Source organism: Anastrepha ludens, chromosome Y (assembly GCF_028408465.1).
Source record: "Anastrepha ludens isolate Willacy chromosome Y, idAnaLude1.1, whole genome shotgun sequence".
NCBI lineage: Eukaryota > Metazoa > Arthropoda > Insecta > Diptera > Tephritidae > Anastrepha > Anastrepha ludens.
Genome location: NC_071504.1, coordinates 361,281 through 376,465, shown reverse-complemented (window position 1 = coordinate 376,465; position 15,185 = coordinate 361,281).

The window sequence follows — 15,185 nt, the reverse complement described above, 5'->3', positions numbered from 1 at the left end:
TGCTTTCTAGGCACGAAAAATTATGAAAATCGAATCTAAAACAACCAAGCTGTCAAATTCCGAGTGAGCCGAAACACCTCCTAGTCCAAGGCTGCTTTGGCTATAAGTGATATCACCATAACTTTTTAGTAAAATTCCTATAACTCACTTCTGTTTACTCCGATCAGCGGAAAATTTCAGGAGGTTGCTGCAAAGGCATTCTGCTTTCTAGGCACGAAAAATTATCAAAATCGAATCTAAAACAACCAAGCTGTCAAATTCCGAGTGAGCCGAAACACCTCCTAGTCCAAGGCTGCTTTGGCTATAAGTGATATCACCATAACTTTTTAGTAAAATTCCTATAACTCACTTCTCTCTATTCCGATCAGCCTGAAATTTCGGAAGGTTGCTGCAAAGGCGCTGTGCTTTCTAGGCACGAAAAATTATGAAAATCGAATGTAAAACAACCAAGCTGTCAAATTCCGAGTGAGCCGAAAAACCTCCTAGTCCAAGGCTGCTTTGGCTATAAGTGATATCACCATAACTTTTTAGTAAAATTCCTATAACTCACTTCTCTTTACTCCGATCAGCGTGAAATTTCAGGAGATTTCTGCAAAGGCATTATGCTTTCTAGGCACGAAAAATTACCAAAATCGAATGTAAAACAACCAAACTGTCAAATTCCGAGTGAGTCGAAAAACCTCCTAGTGCAAGGCTGCTTTGGCTATAAGTGATATCACCATAACTTTTTAGTAAAATTCCTATAACTCACTTCTGTTGACTCCGATCAGCGGAAAATTTCAGGAGGTTGCTGCAAAGGCATTCTGCTTTCTAGGCACGAAAAATTATCAAAATCGAATCTAAAACAACCAAGCTGTCAAATTCCGAGTGAGTCGAAACACCTCCTAGTCCAAGGCTGCTTTGGCTATAAGTGATATCACCATAACTTTTTAGTAAAATTCCTATAACTCACTTCTCTTTACCCCGATCAGCGTGACATTTCGGGAGGTTGCTGCACAGGCACTGTGCTTTCTAGCTACGAAAAATTATGAAAATCGAAAGCAAAACAACCAAACTGTCAAATTCCGAGTGAGCCGAAAAACCTCCTAGTCCAAGGCTGCTTTGGCTATAAGTGATATCACCATAACTTTTTAGTAAAATTCCTATAACTCACTTCTCTTTACCCCGATCAGCGTGACATCCCGGGAGGTTGCTGCAAAGGCACTGTGCTTTCTAGGCACGAAAAATTATGAAAATCGAATCTAAAACAACCAAACTGTCAAATTCCGAGTGAGCCGAAAAACCTCCTAGTCCAAGGCTGCTTTGGCTATAAGTGATATCACCATAACTTTTTAGTAAAATTTCTATAACTCACTTCTCTTTACTCCGATCAGCGTGAAATTACAGGAGGTAGCTGCAAAGGCATTCTGCTTTCTAGGCACGAAAAATTATGAAAATCGAATGTAAAACAACCAAACTGTCAAATTCCGAGTGAGCCGAAAAACCTCCTAGTCCAAGGTTGCTTTGGCTATAAGTGATATCACCATAACTTTTTAGTAAAATTCCTATAACTCACTTCTCTTTACTCCAATAAGCCTGAAATTGCGGGAGGTTGCTGCAAAGGTATTGTGCTTTCTAGGCACGAACAATTATGAAAATCGAAAGCAAAACAACCAAACTGTCAAATTCCGAGTGAGCCGAAAAACCTCCTAGTCCAAGGCTGCTTTGGCTATAAGTGATATCACCATAACTTTTTAGTAAAATTCCTATAACTCACTTCTCTCTATTCCGATCAGCCTGAAATTTCGGAAGGTTGCTGCAAAGGCGCTGTGCTTTCTAGGCACGAAAAATTATGAAAATCGAATGTAAAACAACCAAGCTGTCAAATTCCGAGTGAGCCGAAAAACCTCCTAGTCCAAGGCTGCTTTGGCTATAAGTGATATCACCATAACTTTTTAGTAAAATTCCTATAACTCACTTCTCTTTACTCCGATCAGCGTGACATTTCGGGAGGTTGCTGCAAAGGTATTGTGCTTTCTAGGCACGAACAATTATGAAAATCGAAAGCAAAACAACCAAACTGTCAAATTCCGAGTGAGCCGAAAAACCTCCTAGTCCAAGGCTGCTTTGGCTATAAGTGATATCACCATACCTTTTTAGTAAAATTCCTATAACTCACTTCTCTTTACTCCAATATGCCTGAAATTGCGGGAGGTTGCTGCAAAGGCACTGTGCTTTGTAGCTACGAAAAATTATGAAAATCGAATGTAAAACAACCAAGCTGTCAAATTCCGAGTGAGCCGAAAAACCTCCTAGTCTAAGGCTGCTTTGGCTATAAGTGATATCACCATAACTTTTTAGTAAAATTCCTATAACTCACTTCTCTTTACTCCGATCAGCGTGACATTTCGGGAGGTTGCTGCAAAGGTATTGTGCTTTCTAGGCACGAACAATTATGGAAATCGAATGCAAAACAACCAAACTGTCAAATTCCGAGTGAGTCGAAAAACCTCCTAGTCCAAGGCTGCTTTGGCTATAAATGATATCACCACAACTTTTTAGTAAAATTCCTATAACTCACTTCTCTTTACTCCGATAAGCCTGAAATTTCGGGAGGTTGCTGCAAAGGCACTGTGCTTTGTAGCTACGAAAAATTATGAAAATCGAATGTAAAACAACCAAACTGTCAAATTCCGAGTGAGCCGAAAAACCTCCTAGTCCAAGGCTGCATTGGCTATTGGTGATATCACCATAACTTTTTAGTAAAATTCCTATAACTCGCTTCGCTTTATTCCGATAAGCGTGAAATTTCAGGAGGTTGCTGCAAAGGTATTGTGCTTTCTAGGCACGAACAATTATGAAAATCGAAAGCAAAACAACCAAACTGTCAAATTCCGAGTGAGCCGAAAAACCTCCTAGTCCAAGGCTGCTTTGGCTATAAGTGATATCACCATAACTTTTTAGTAAAATTCCTATAACTCACTTCTCTCTATTCCGATCAGCCTGAAATTTCGGAAGGTTGCTGCAAAGGCGCTGTGCTTTCTAGGCACGAAAAATTATGAAAATCGAATGTAAAACAACCAAGCTGTCAAATTCCGAGTGAGCCGAAAAACCTCCTAGTCCAAGGCTGCTTTGGCCATAAGTGATATCACCATAACTTTTTAGTAAAATTCCTATAACTCACTTCTCTTTACTCCGATCAGCGTGAAATTTCAGGAGATTTCTGCAAAGGCATTATGCTTTCTAGGCACGAAAAATTACCAAAATCGAATCTAAAACAACCAAACTGTCAAATTCCGAGTGAGCCGAAAAACCTCCTAGTCCAAGGCTGCTTTGGCTATAAGTGATATCACCATAACTTTTTAGTAAAATTCCTATAACTCACTTCTCTTTACCCCGATCAGCGTGACATCCCGGGAGGTTGCTGCAAAGGCACTGTGCTTTCTAGGCACGAAAAATTATGAAAATCGAATCTAAAACAACCAAACTGTCAAATTCCGAGTGAGCCGAAAAACCTCCTAGTCCAAGGCTGCTTTGGCTATAAGTGATATCACCATAACTTTTTAGTAAAATTTCTATAACTCACTTCTCTTTACTCCGATCAGCGTGAAATTACAGGAGGTAGTTGCAAAGGCATTGTGCTTTCTAGGCACGAAAAATTATGAAAATCGAATGTAAAACAACCAAACTGTCAAATTCCGAGTGAGCCGAAAAACCTCCTAGTCCAAGGTTGCTTTGGCTATAAGTGATATCACCATAACTTTTTAGTAAAATTCCTATAACTCACTTCTCTTTACTCCAATAAGCCTGAAATTGCGGGAGGTTGCTGCAAAGGTATTGTGCTTTCTAGGCACGAACAATTATGAAAATCGAAAGCAAAACAACCAAACTGTCAAATTCCGAGTGAGCCGAAAAACCTCCTAGTCCAAGGCTGCTTTGGCTATAAGTGATATCACCATAACTTTTTAGTAAAATTCCTATAACTCACTTCTCTCTATTCCGATCAGCCTGAAATTTCGGAAGGTTGCTGCAAAGGCGCTGTGCTTTCTAGGCACGAAAAATTATGAAAATCGAATGTAAAACAACCAAGCTGTCAAATTCCGAGTGAGCCGAAAAACCTCCTAGTCCAAGGCTGCTTTGGCTATAAGTGATATCACCATAACTTTTTAGTAAAATTCCTATAACTCACTTCTCTTTACTCCGATCAGCGTGACATTTCGGGAGGTTGCTGCAAAGGTATTGTGCTTTCTAGGCACGAACAATTATGGAAATCGAATGCAAAACAACCAAACTGTCAAATTCCGAGTGAGTCGAAAAACCTCCTAGTCCAAGGCTGCTTTGGCTATAAATGATATCACCATAACTTTTTAGTAAAATTCCTATAACTCACTTCTCTTTACTCCAATAAGCGTGACATTTCGGGAGGTTGCTGCAAAGGTATTGTGCTTTCTAGGCACGAACAATTATGAAAATCGAAAGCAAAACAACCAAACTGTCAAATTCCGAGTGAGCCGAAAAACCTCCTAGTCCAAGGCTGCTTTGGCTATAAGTGATATCACCATACCTTTTTAGTAAAATTCCTATAACTCACTTCTCTCTTTTCCGATCAGCCTGAAATTTCGGAAGGTTGCTGCAAAGGCACTGTGCTTTGTAGCTACGAAAAATTATGAAAATCGAATGTAAAACAACCAAGCTGTCAAATTCCGAGTGAGCCGAAAAACCTCCTAGTCTAAGGCTGCTTTGGCTATAAGTGATATCACCATAACTTTTTAGTAAAATTCCTATAACTCACTTCTCTTTACTCCGATCAGCGTGACATTTCGGGAGGTTGCTGCAAAGGTATTGTGCTTTCTAGGCACGAACAATTATGGAAATCGAATGCAAAACAACCAAACTGTCAAATTCCGAGTGAGTCGAAAAACCTCCTAGTCCAAGGCTGCTTTGGCTATAAATGATATCACCATAACTTTTTAGTAAAATTCCTATAACTCACTTCTCTTTACTCCGATAAGCCTGAAATTTCGGGAGGTTGCTGCAAAGGCACTGTGCTTTCCAGGCACGAAAAATTATGAAAATCGAATGTAAAACAACCAAGCTGTCAAATTCCGAGTGAGCCGAAAAACCTCCTAGTCCAAGGCTGCTTTGGCCATAAGTGATATCACCATAACTTTTTAGTAAAATTCCTATAACTCACTTCTCTTTACTCCGATCAGCGTGAAATTTCAGGAGATTTCTGCAAAGGCATTATGCTTTCTAGGCACGAAAAATTACCAAAATCGAATCTAAAACAACCAAACTGTCAAATTCCGAGTGAGCCGAAAAACCTCCTAGTCCAAGGCTGCTTTGGCTATAAGTGATATCACCATAACTTTTTAGTAAAATTCCTATAACTCACTTCTCTTTACCCCGATCAGCGTGACATCCCGGGAGGTTGCTGCAAAGGCACTGTGCTTTCTAGGCACGAAAAATTATGAAAATCGAATCTAAAACAACCAAACTGTCAAATTCCGAGTGAGCCGAAAAACCTCCTAGTCCAAGGCTGCTTTGGCTATAAGTGATATCACCATAACTTTTTAGTAAAATTTCTATAACTCACTTCTCTTTACTCCGATCAGCGTGAAATTACAGGAGGTAGTTGCAAAGGCATTGTGCTTTCTAGGCACGAAAAATTATGAAAATCGAATGTAAAACAACCAAACTGTCAAATTCCGAGTGAGCCGAAAAACCTCCTAGTCCAAGGTTGCTTTGGCTATAAGTGATATCACCATAACTTTTTAGTAAAATTCCTATAACTCACTTCTCTTTACTCCAATAAGCCTGAAATTGCGGGAGGTTGCTGCAAAGGTATTGTGCTTTCTAGGCACGAACAATTATGAAAATCGAAAGCAAAACAACCAAACTGTCAAATTCCGAGTGAGCCGAAAAACCTCCTAGTCCAAGGCTGCTTTGGCTATAAGTGATATCACCATAACTTTTTAGTAAAATTCCTATAACTCACTTCTCTCTATTCCGATCAGCCTGAAATTTCGGAAGGTTGCTGCAAAGGCGCTGTGCTTTCTAGGCACGAAAAATTATGAAAATCGAATGTAAAACAACCAAGCTGTCAAATTCCGAGTGAGCCGAAAAACCTCCTAGTCCAAGGCTGCTTTGGCTATAAGTGATATCACCATAACTTTTTAGTAAAATTCCTATAACTCACTTCTCTTTACTCCGATCAGCGTGACATTTCGGGAGGTTGCTGCAAAGGTATTGTGCTTTCTAGGCACGAACAATTATGGAAATCGAATGCAAAACAACCAAACTGTCAAATTCCGAGTGAGTCGAAAAACCTCCTAGTCCAAGGCTGCTTTGGCTATAAATGATATCACCATAACTTTTTAGTAAAATTCCTATAACTCACTTCTCTTTACTCCAATAAGCGTGACATTTCGGGAGGTTGCTGCAAAGGTATTGTGCTTTCTAGGCACGAACAATTATGAAAATCGAAAGCAAAACAACCAAACTGTCAAATTCCGAGTGAGCCGAAAAACCTCCTAGTCCAAGGCTGCTTTGGCTATAAGTGATATCACCATACCTTTTTAGTAAAATTCCTATAACTCACTTCTCTCTTTTCCGATCAGCCTGAAATTTCGGAAGGTTGCTGCAAAGGCACTGTGCTTTGTAGCTACGAAAAATTATGAAAATCGAATGTAAAACAACCAAGCTGTCAAATTCCGAGTGAGCCGAAAAACCTCCTAGTCTAAGGCTGCTTTGGCTATAAGTGATATCACCATAACTTTTTAGTAAAATTCCTATAACTCACTTCTCTTTACTCCGATCAGCGTGACATTTCGGGAGGTTGCTGCAAAGGTATTGTGCTTTCTAGGCACGAACAATTATGGAAATCGAATGCAAAACAACCAAACTGTCAAATTCCGAGTGAGTCGAAAAACCTCCTAGTCCAAGGCTGCTTTGGCTATAAATGATATCACCATAACTTTTTAGTAAAATTCCTATAACTCACTTCTCTTTACTCCGATAAGCCTGAAATTTCGGGAGGTTGCTGCAAAGGCACTGTGCTTTGTAGCTACGAAAAATTATGAAAATCGAATGTAAAACAACCAAACTGTCAAATTCCGGGTGAGCCGAAAAACCTCCTAGTCCAAGGCTGCATTGGCTATTGGTGATATCACCATAACTTTTTAGTAAAATTCCTATAACTCGCTTCGCTTTATTCCGATAAGCGTGAAATTTCAGGAGGTTGCTGCAAAGGTGTTGTGCTTTCTAGGCACGAAAAATTATCAAAATCGAATCTAAAACAACCAAGCTGTCAAATTCCGAGTGAGCCGAAACACCTCCTAGTCCAAGGCTGCTTTGGCTATAAGTGATATCACCATAACTTTTTAGTAAAATTCCTATAACTCACTTCTCTTTACTCCGATCAGCGTGAAATTTCAGGAGATTTCTGCAAAGGCGCTGTGCTTTCTAGGCACGAAAAATTATGAAAATCGAATGTAAAACAACCAAGCTGTCAAATTCCGAGTGAGCCGAAAAACCTCCTAGTCCAAGGCTGCTTTGGCTATAAGTGATATCACCATAACTTTTTAGTAAAATTCCTATAACTCACTTCTCTTTACTCCGATCAGCGTGAAATTTCAGGAGATTTCTGCAAAGGCGCTGTGCTTTCTAGGCACGAAAAATTATGAAAATCGAATGTAAAACAACCAAGCTGTCAAATTCCGAGTGAGCCGAAAAACCTCCTAGTCCAAGGCTGCTTTGGCCATAAGGGATATCACCATAACATTTTAGTAAAATTCCTATAACTCACTTCTCTTTACTCCGATCAGCCTGAAATTGCAGGACGTTGCTGGAAAGGCACGAAAAATTATGAAAATCGAATGTAAAACAACCAAGCTGTCAAATTCCGAGTGAGCCGAAAAACCTCCTAGTCCAAGGCTGCTTTGGCTATAAGTGATATCACCATAACATTTTAGTAAAATTCCTATAACTCACTTCTCTTTACTCCGATCAGCGTGAAATTTCAGGAGATTTCTGCAAAGGCGCTGTGCTTTCTAGGCACGAAAAATTATGAAAATCGAATCTAAAACAACCAAACTGTCAAATTCCGAGTGAGCCGAAAAACCTCCTAGTCCAAGGCTGCTTTGGCTATAAGGGATATCACCATAACTTTTTAGTAAAATTCCTATAACTCACTTCTCTTTACTCCGATCAGCGTGAAATTTCAGGAGATTTCTGCAAAGGCATTATGCTTTCTAGGCACGAAAAATTACCAAAATCGAATCTAAAACAACCAAACTGTCAAATTCCGAGTGAGTCGAAAAACCTCCTAGTGCAAGGCTGCTTTGGCTATAAGTGATATCACCATAACTTTTTAGTAAAATTCCTATAACTCACTTCTGTTTACTCCGATCAGCGGAAAATTTCAGGAGGTTGCTGCAAAGGCATTCTGCTTTCTAGGCACGAAAAATTATGAAAATCGAATCTAAAACAACCAAGCTGTCAAATTCCGAGTGAGCCGAAACACCTCCTAGTCCAAGGCTGCTTTGGCTATAAGTGATATCACCATAACTTTTTAGTAAAATTCCTATAACTCACTTCTGTTTACTCCGATCAGCGGAAAATTTCAGGAGGTTGCTGCAAAGGCATTCTGCTTTCTAGGCACGAAAAATTATCAAAATCGAATCTAAAACAACCAAGCTGTCAAATTCCGAGTGAGCCGAAACACCTCCTAGTCCAAGGCTGCTTTGGCTATAAGTGATATCACCATAACTTTTTAGTAAAATTCCTATAACTCACTTCTCTCTATTCCGATCAGCCTGAAATTTCGGAAGGTTGCTGCAAAGGCGCTGTGCTTTCTAGGCACGAAAAATTATGAAAATCGAATGTAAAACAACCAAGCTGTCAAATTCCGAGTGAGCCGAAAAACCTCCTAGTCCAAGGCTGCTTTGGCTATAAGTGATATCACCATAACTTTTTAGTAAAATTCCTATAACTCACTTCTCTTTACTCCGATCAGCGTGAAATTTCAGGAGATTTCTGCAAAGGCGCTGTGCTTTCTAGGCACGAAAAATTATGAAAATCGAATGTAAAACAACCAAGCTGTCAAATTCCGAGTGAGCCGAAAAACCTCCTAGTCCAAGGCTGCTTTGGCTATAAGTGATATCACCATAACTTTTTAGTAAAATTCCTATAACTCACTTCTCTTTACTCCGATCAGCGTGAAATTTCAGGAGATTTCTGCAAAGGCGCTGTGCTTTCTAGGCACGAAAAATTATGAAAATCGAATGTAAAACAACCAAGCTGTCAAATTCCGAGTGAGCCGAAAAACCTCCTAGTCCAAGGCTGCTTTGGCTATAAGTGATATCACCATAACTTTTTAGTAAAATTCCTATAACTCACTTCTCTTTACTCCGATCAGCGTGACATTTCGGGAGGTTGCTGCAAAGGTATTGTGCTTTCTAGGCACGAACAATTATGGAAATCGAATGCAAAACAACCAAACTGTCAAATTCCGAGTGAGTCGAAAAACCTCCTAGTCCAAGGCTGCTTTGGCTATAAATGATATCACCATAACTTTTTAGTAAAATTCCTATAACTCACTTCTCTTTACTCCAATAAGCGTGACATTTCGGGAGGTTGCTGCAAAGGTATTGTGCTTTCTAGGCACGAACAATTATGAAAATCGAAAGCAAAACAACCAAACTGTCAAATTCCGAGTGAGCCGAAAAACCTCCTAGTCCAAGGCTGCTTTGGCTATAAGTGATATCACCATACCTTTTTAGTAAAATTCCTATAACTCACTTCTCTCTTTTCCGATCAGCCTGAAATTTCGGAAGGTTGCTGCAAAGGCACTGTGCTTTGTAGCTACGAAAAATTATGAAAATCGAATGTAAAACAACCAAGCTGTCAAATTCCGAGTGAGCCGAAAAACCTCCTAGTCTAAGGCTGCTTTGGCTATAAGTGATATCACCATAACTTTTTAGTAAAATTCCTATAACTCACTTCTCTTTACTCCGATCAGCGTGACATTTCGGGAGGTTGCTGCAAAGGTATTGTGCTTTCTAGGCACGAACAATTATGGAAATCGAATGCAAAACAACCAAACTGTCAAATTCCGAGTGAGTCGAAAAACCTCCTAGTCCAAGGCTGCTTTGGCTATAAATGATATCACCATAACTTTTTAGTAAAATTCCTATAACTCACTTCTCTTTACTCCGATAAGCCTGAAATTTCGGGAGGTTGCTGCAAAGGCACTGTGCTTTCCAGGCACGAAAAATTATGAAAATCGAATGTAAAACAACCAAGCTGTCAAATTCCGAGTGAGCCGAAAAACCTCCTAGTCCAAGGCTGCTTTGGCCATAAGTGATATCACCATAACTTTTTAGTAAAATTCCTATAACTCACTTCTCTTTACTCCGATCAGCGTGAAATTTCAGGAGATTTCTGCAAAGGCATTATGCTTTCTAGGCACGAAAAATTACCAAAATCGAATCTAAAACAACCAAACTGTCAAATTCCGAGTGAGCCGAAAAACCTCCTAGTCCAAGGCTGCTTTGGCTATAAGTGATATCACCATAACTTTTTAGTAAAATTCCTATAACTCACTTCTCTTTACCCCGATCAGCGTGACATCCCGGGAGGTTGCTGCAAAGGCACTGTGCTTTCTAGGCACGAAAAATTATGAAAATCGAATCTAAAACAACCAAACTGTCAAATTCCGAGTGAGCCGAAAAACCTCCTAGTCCAAGGCTGCTTTGGCTATAAGTGATATCACCATAACTTTTTAGTAAAATTTCTATAACTCACTTCTCTTTACTCCGATCAGCGTGAAATTACAGGAGGTAGTTGCAAAGGCATTGTGCTTTCTAGGCACGAAAAATTATGAAAATCGAATGTAAAACAACCAAACTGTCAAATTCCGAGTGAGCCGAAAAACCTCCTAGTCCAAGGTTGCTTTGGCTATAAGTGATATCACCATAACTTTTTAGTAAAATTCCTATAACTCACTTCTCTTTACTCCAATAAGCCTGAAATTGCGGGAGGTTGCTGCAAAGGTATTGTGCTTTCTAGGCACGAACAATTATGAAAATCGAAAGCAAAACAACCAAACTGTCAAATTCCGAGTGAGCCGAAAAACCTCCTAGTCCAAGGCTGCTTTGGCTATAAGTGATATCACCATAACTTTTTAGTAAAATTCCTATAACTCACTTCTCTCTATTCCGATCAGCCTGAAATTTCGGAAGGTTGCTGCAAAGGCGCTGTGCTTTCTAGGCACGAAAAATTATGAAAATCGAATGTAAAACAACCAAGCTGTCAAATTCCGAGTGAGCCGAAAAACCTCCTAGTCCAAGGCTGCTTTGGCTATAAGTGATATCACCATAACTTTTTAGTAAAATTCCTATAACTCACTTCTCTTTACTCCGATCAGCGTGACATTTCGGGAGGTTGCTGCAAAGGTATTGTGCTTTCTAGGCACGAACAATTATGGAAATCGAATGCAAAACAACCAAACTGTCAAATTCCGAGTGAGTCGAAAAACCTCCTAGTCCAAGGCTGCTTTGGCTATAAATGATATCACCATAACTTTTTAGTAAAATTCCTATAACTCACTTCTCTTTACTCCAATAAGCGTGACATTTCGGGAGGTTGCTGCAAAGGTATTGTGCTTTCTAGGCACGAACAATTATGAAAATCGAAAGCAAAACAACCAAACTGTCAAATTCCGAGTGAGCCGAAAAACCTCCTAGTCCAAGGCTGCTTTGGCTATAAGTGATATCACCATACCTTTTTAGTAAAATTCCTATAACTCACTTCTCTCTTTTCCGATCAGCCTGAAATTTCGGAAGGTTGCTGCAAAGGCACTGTGCTTTGTAGCTACGAAAAATTATGAAAATCGAATGTAAAACAACCAAGCTGTCAAATTCCGAGTGAGCCGAAAAACCTCCTAGTCTAAGGCTGCTTTGGCTATAAGTGATATCACCATAACTTTTTAGTAAAATTCCTATAACTCACTTCTCTTTACTCCGATCAGCGTGACATTTCGGGAGGTTGCTGCAAAGGTATTGTGCTTTCTAGGCACGAACAATTATGGAAATCGAATGCAAAACAACCAAACTGTCAAATTCCGAGTGAGTCGAAAAACCTCCTAGTCCAAGGCTGCTTTGGCTATAAATGATATCACCATAACTTTTTAGTAAAATTCCTATAACTCACTTCTCTTTACTCCGATAAGCCTGAAATTTCGGGAGGTTGCTGCAAAGGCACTGTGCTTTGTAGCTACGAAAAATTATGAAAATCGAATGTAAAACAACCAAACTGTCAAATTCCGGGTGAGCCGAAAAACCTCCTAGTCCAAGGCTGCATTGGCTATTGGTGATATCACCATAACTTTTTAGTAAAATTCCTATAACTCGCTTCGCTTTATTCCGATAAGCGTGAAATTTCAGGAGGTTGCTGCAAAGGTGTTGTGCTTTCTAGGCACGAAAAATTATCAAAATCGAATCTAAAACAACCAAGCTGTCAAATTCCGAGTGAGCCGAAACACCTCCTAGTCCAAGGCTGCTTTGGCTATAAGTGATATCACCATAACTTTTTAGTAAAATTCCTATAACTCACTTCTCTTTACTCCGATCAGCGTGAAATTTCAGGAGATTTCTGCAAAGGCGCTGTGCTTTCTAGGCACGAAAAATTATGAAAATCGAATGTAAAACAACCAAGCTGTCAAATTCCGAGTGAGCCGAAAAACCTCCTAGTCCAAGGCTGCTTTGGCTATAAGTGATATCACCATAACTTTTTAGTAAAATTCCTATAACTCACTTCTCTTTACTCCGATCAGCGTGAAATTTCAGGAGATTTCTGCAAAGGCGCTGTGCTTTCTAGGCACGAAAAATTATGAAAATCGAATGTAAAACAACCAAGCTGTCAAATTCCGAGTGAGCCGAAAAACCTCCTAGTCCAAGGCTGCTTTGGCCATAAGGGATATCACCATAACATTTTAGTAAAATTCCTATAACTCACTTCTCTTTACTCCGATCAGCCTGAAATTGCAGGACGTTGCTGGAAAGGCACGAAAAATTATGAAAATCGAATGTAAAACAACCAAGCTGTCAAATTCCGAGTGAGCCGAAAAACCTCCTAGTCCAAGGCTGCTTTGGCTATAAGTGATATCACCATAACATTTTAGTAAAATTCCTATAACTCACTTCTCTTTACTCCGATCAGCGTGAAATTTCAGGAGATTTCTGCAAAGGCGCTGTGCTTTCTAGGCACGAAAAATTATGAAAATCGAATCTAAAACAACCAAACTGTCAAATTCCGAGTGAGCCGAAAAACCTCCTAGTCCAAGGCTGCTTTGGCTATAAGGGATATCACCATAACTTTTTAGTAAAATTCCTATAACTCACTTCTCTTTACTCCGATCAGCGTGAAATTTCAGGAGATTTCTGCAAAGGCATTATGCTTTCTAGGCACGAAAAATTACCAAAATCGAATCTAAAACAACCAAACTGTCAAATTCCGAGTGAGTCGAAAAACCTCCTAGTGCAAGGCTGCTTTGGCTATAAGTGATATCACCATAACTTTTTAGTAAAATTCCTATAACTCACTTCTGTTTACTCCGATCAGCGGAAAATTTCAGGAGGTTGCTGCAAAGGCATTCTGCTTTCTAGGCACGAAAAATTATGAAAATCGAATCTAAAACAACCAAGCTGTCAAATTCCGAGTGAGCCGAAACACCTCCTAGTCCAAGGCTGCTTTGGCTATAAGTGATATCACCATAACTTTTTAGTAAAATTCCTATAACTCACTTCTGTTTACTCCGATCAGCGGAAAATTTCAGGAGGTTGCTGCAAAGGCATTCTGCTTTCTAGGCACGAAAAATTATCAAAATCGAATCTAAAACAACCAAGCTGTCAAATTCCGAGTGAGCCGAAACACCTCCTAGTCCAAGGCTGCTTTGGCTATAAGTGATATCACCATAACTTTTTAGTAAAATTCCTATAACTCACTTCTCTCTATTCCGATCAGCCTGAAATTTCGGAAGGTTGCTGCAAAGGCGCTGTGCTTTCTAGGCACGAAAAATTATGAAAATCGAATGTAAAACAACCAAGCTGTCAAATTCCGAGTGAGCCGAAAAACCTCCTAGTCCAAGGCTGCTTTGGCTATAAGTGATATCACCATAACTTTTTAGTAAAATTCCTATAACTCACTTCTCTTTACTCCGATCAGCGTGAAATTTCAGGAGATTTCTGCAAAGGCATTATGCTTTCTAGGCACGAAAAATTACCAAAATCGAATGTAAAACAACCAAACTGTCAAATTCCGAGTGAGTCGAAAAACCTCCTAGTGCAAGGCTGCTTTGGCTATAAGTGATATCACCATAACTTTTTAGTAAAATTCCTATAACTCACTTCTGTTTACTCCGATCAGCGGAAAATTTCAGGAGGTTGCTGCAAAGGCATTCTGCTTTCTAGGCACGAAAAATTATCAAAATCGAATCTAAAACAACCAAGCTGTCAAATTCCGAGTGAGTCGAAACACCTCCTAGTCCAAGGCTGCTTTGGCTATAAGTGATATCACCATAACTTTTTAGTAAAATTCCTATAACTCACTTCTCTTTACCCCGATCAGCGTGACATTTCGGGAGGTTGCTGCACAGGCACTGTGCTTTCTAGCTACGAAAAATTATGAAAATCGAAAGCAAAACAACCAAACTGTCAAATTCCGAGTGAGCCGAAAAACCTCCTAGTCCAAGGCTGCTTTGGCTATAAGTGATATCACCATAACTTTTTAGTAAAATTCCTATAACTCACTTCTCTTTACCCCGATCAGCGTGACATCCCGGGAGGTTGCTGCAAAGGCACTGTGCTTTCTAGGCACGAAAAATTATGAAAATCGAATCTAAAACAACCAAACTGTCAAATTCCGAGTGAGCCGAAAAACCTCCTAGTCCAAGGCTGCTTTGGCTATAAGTGATATCACCATAACTTTTTAGTAAAATTTCTATAACTCACTTCTCTTTACTCCGATCAGCGTGAAATTACAGGAGGTAGCTGCAAAGGCATTCTGCTTTCTAGGCACGAAAAATTATGAAAATCGAATGTAAAACAACCAAACTGTCAAATTCCGAGTGAGCCGAAAAACCTCCTAGTCCAAGGTTGCTTTGGCTATAAGTGATATCACCATAACTTTTTAGTAAAATTCCTATA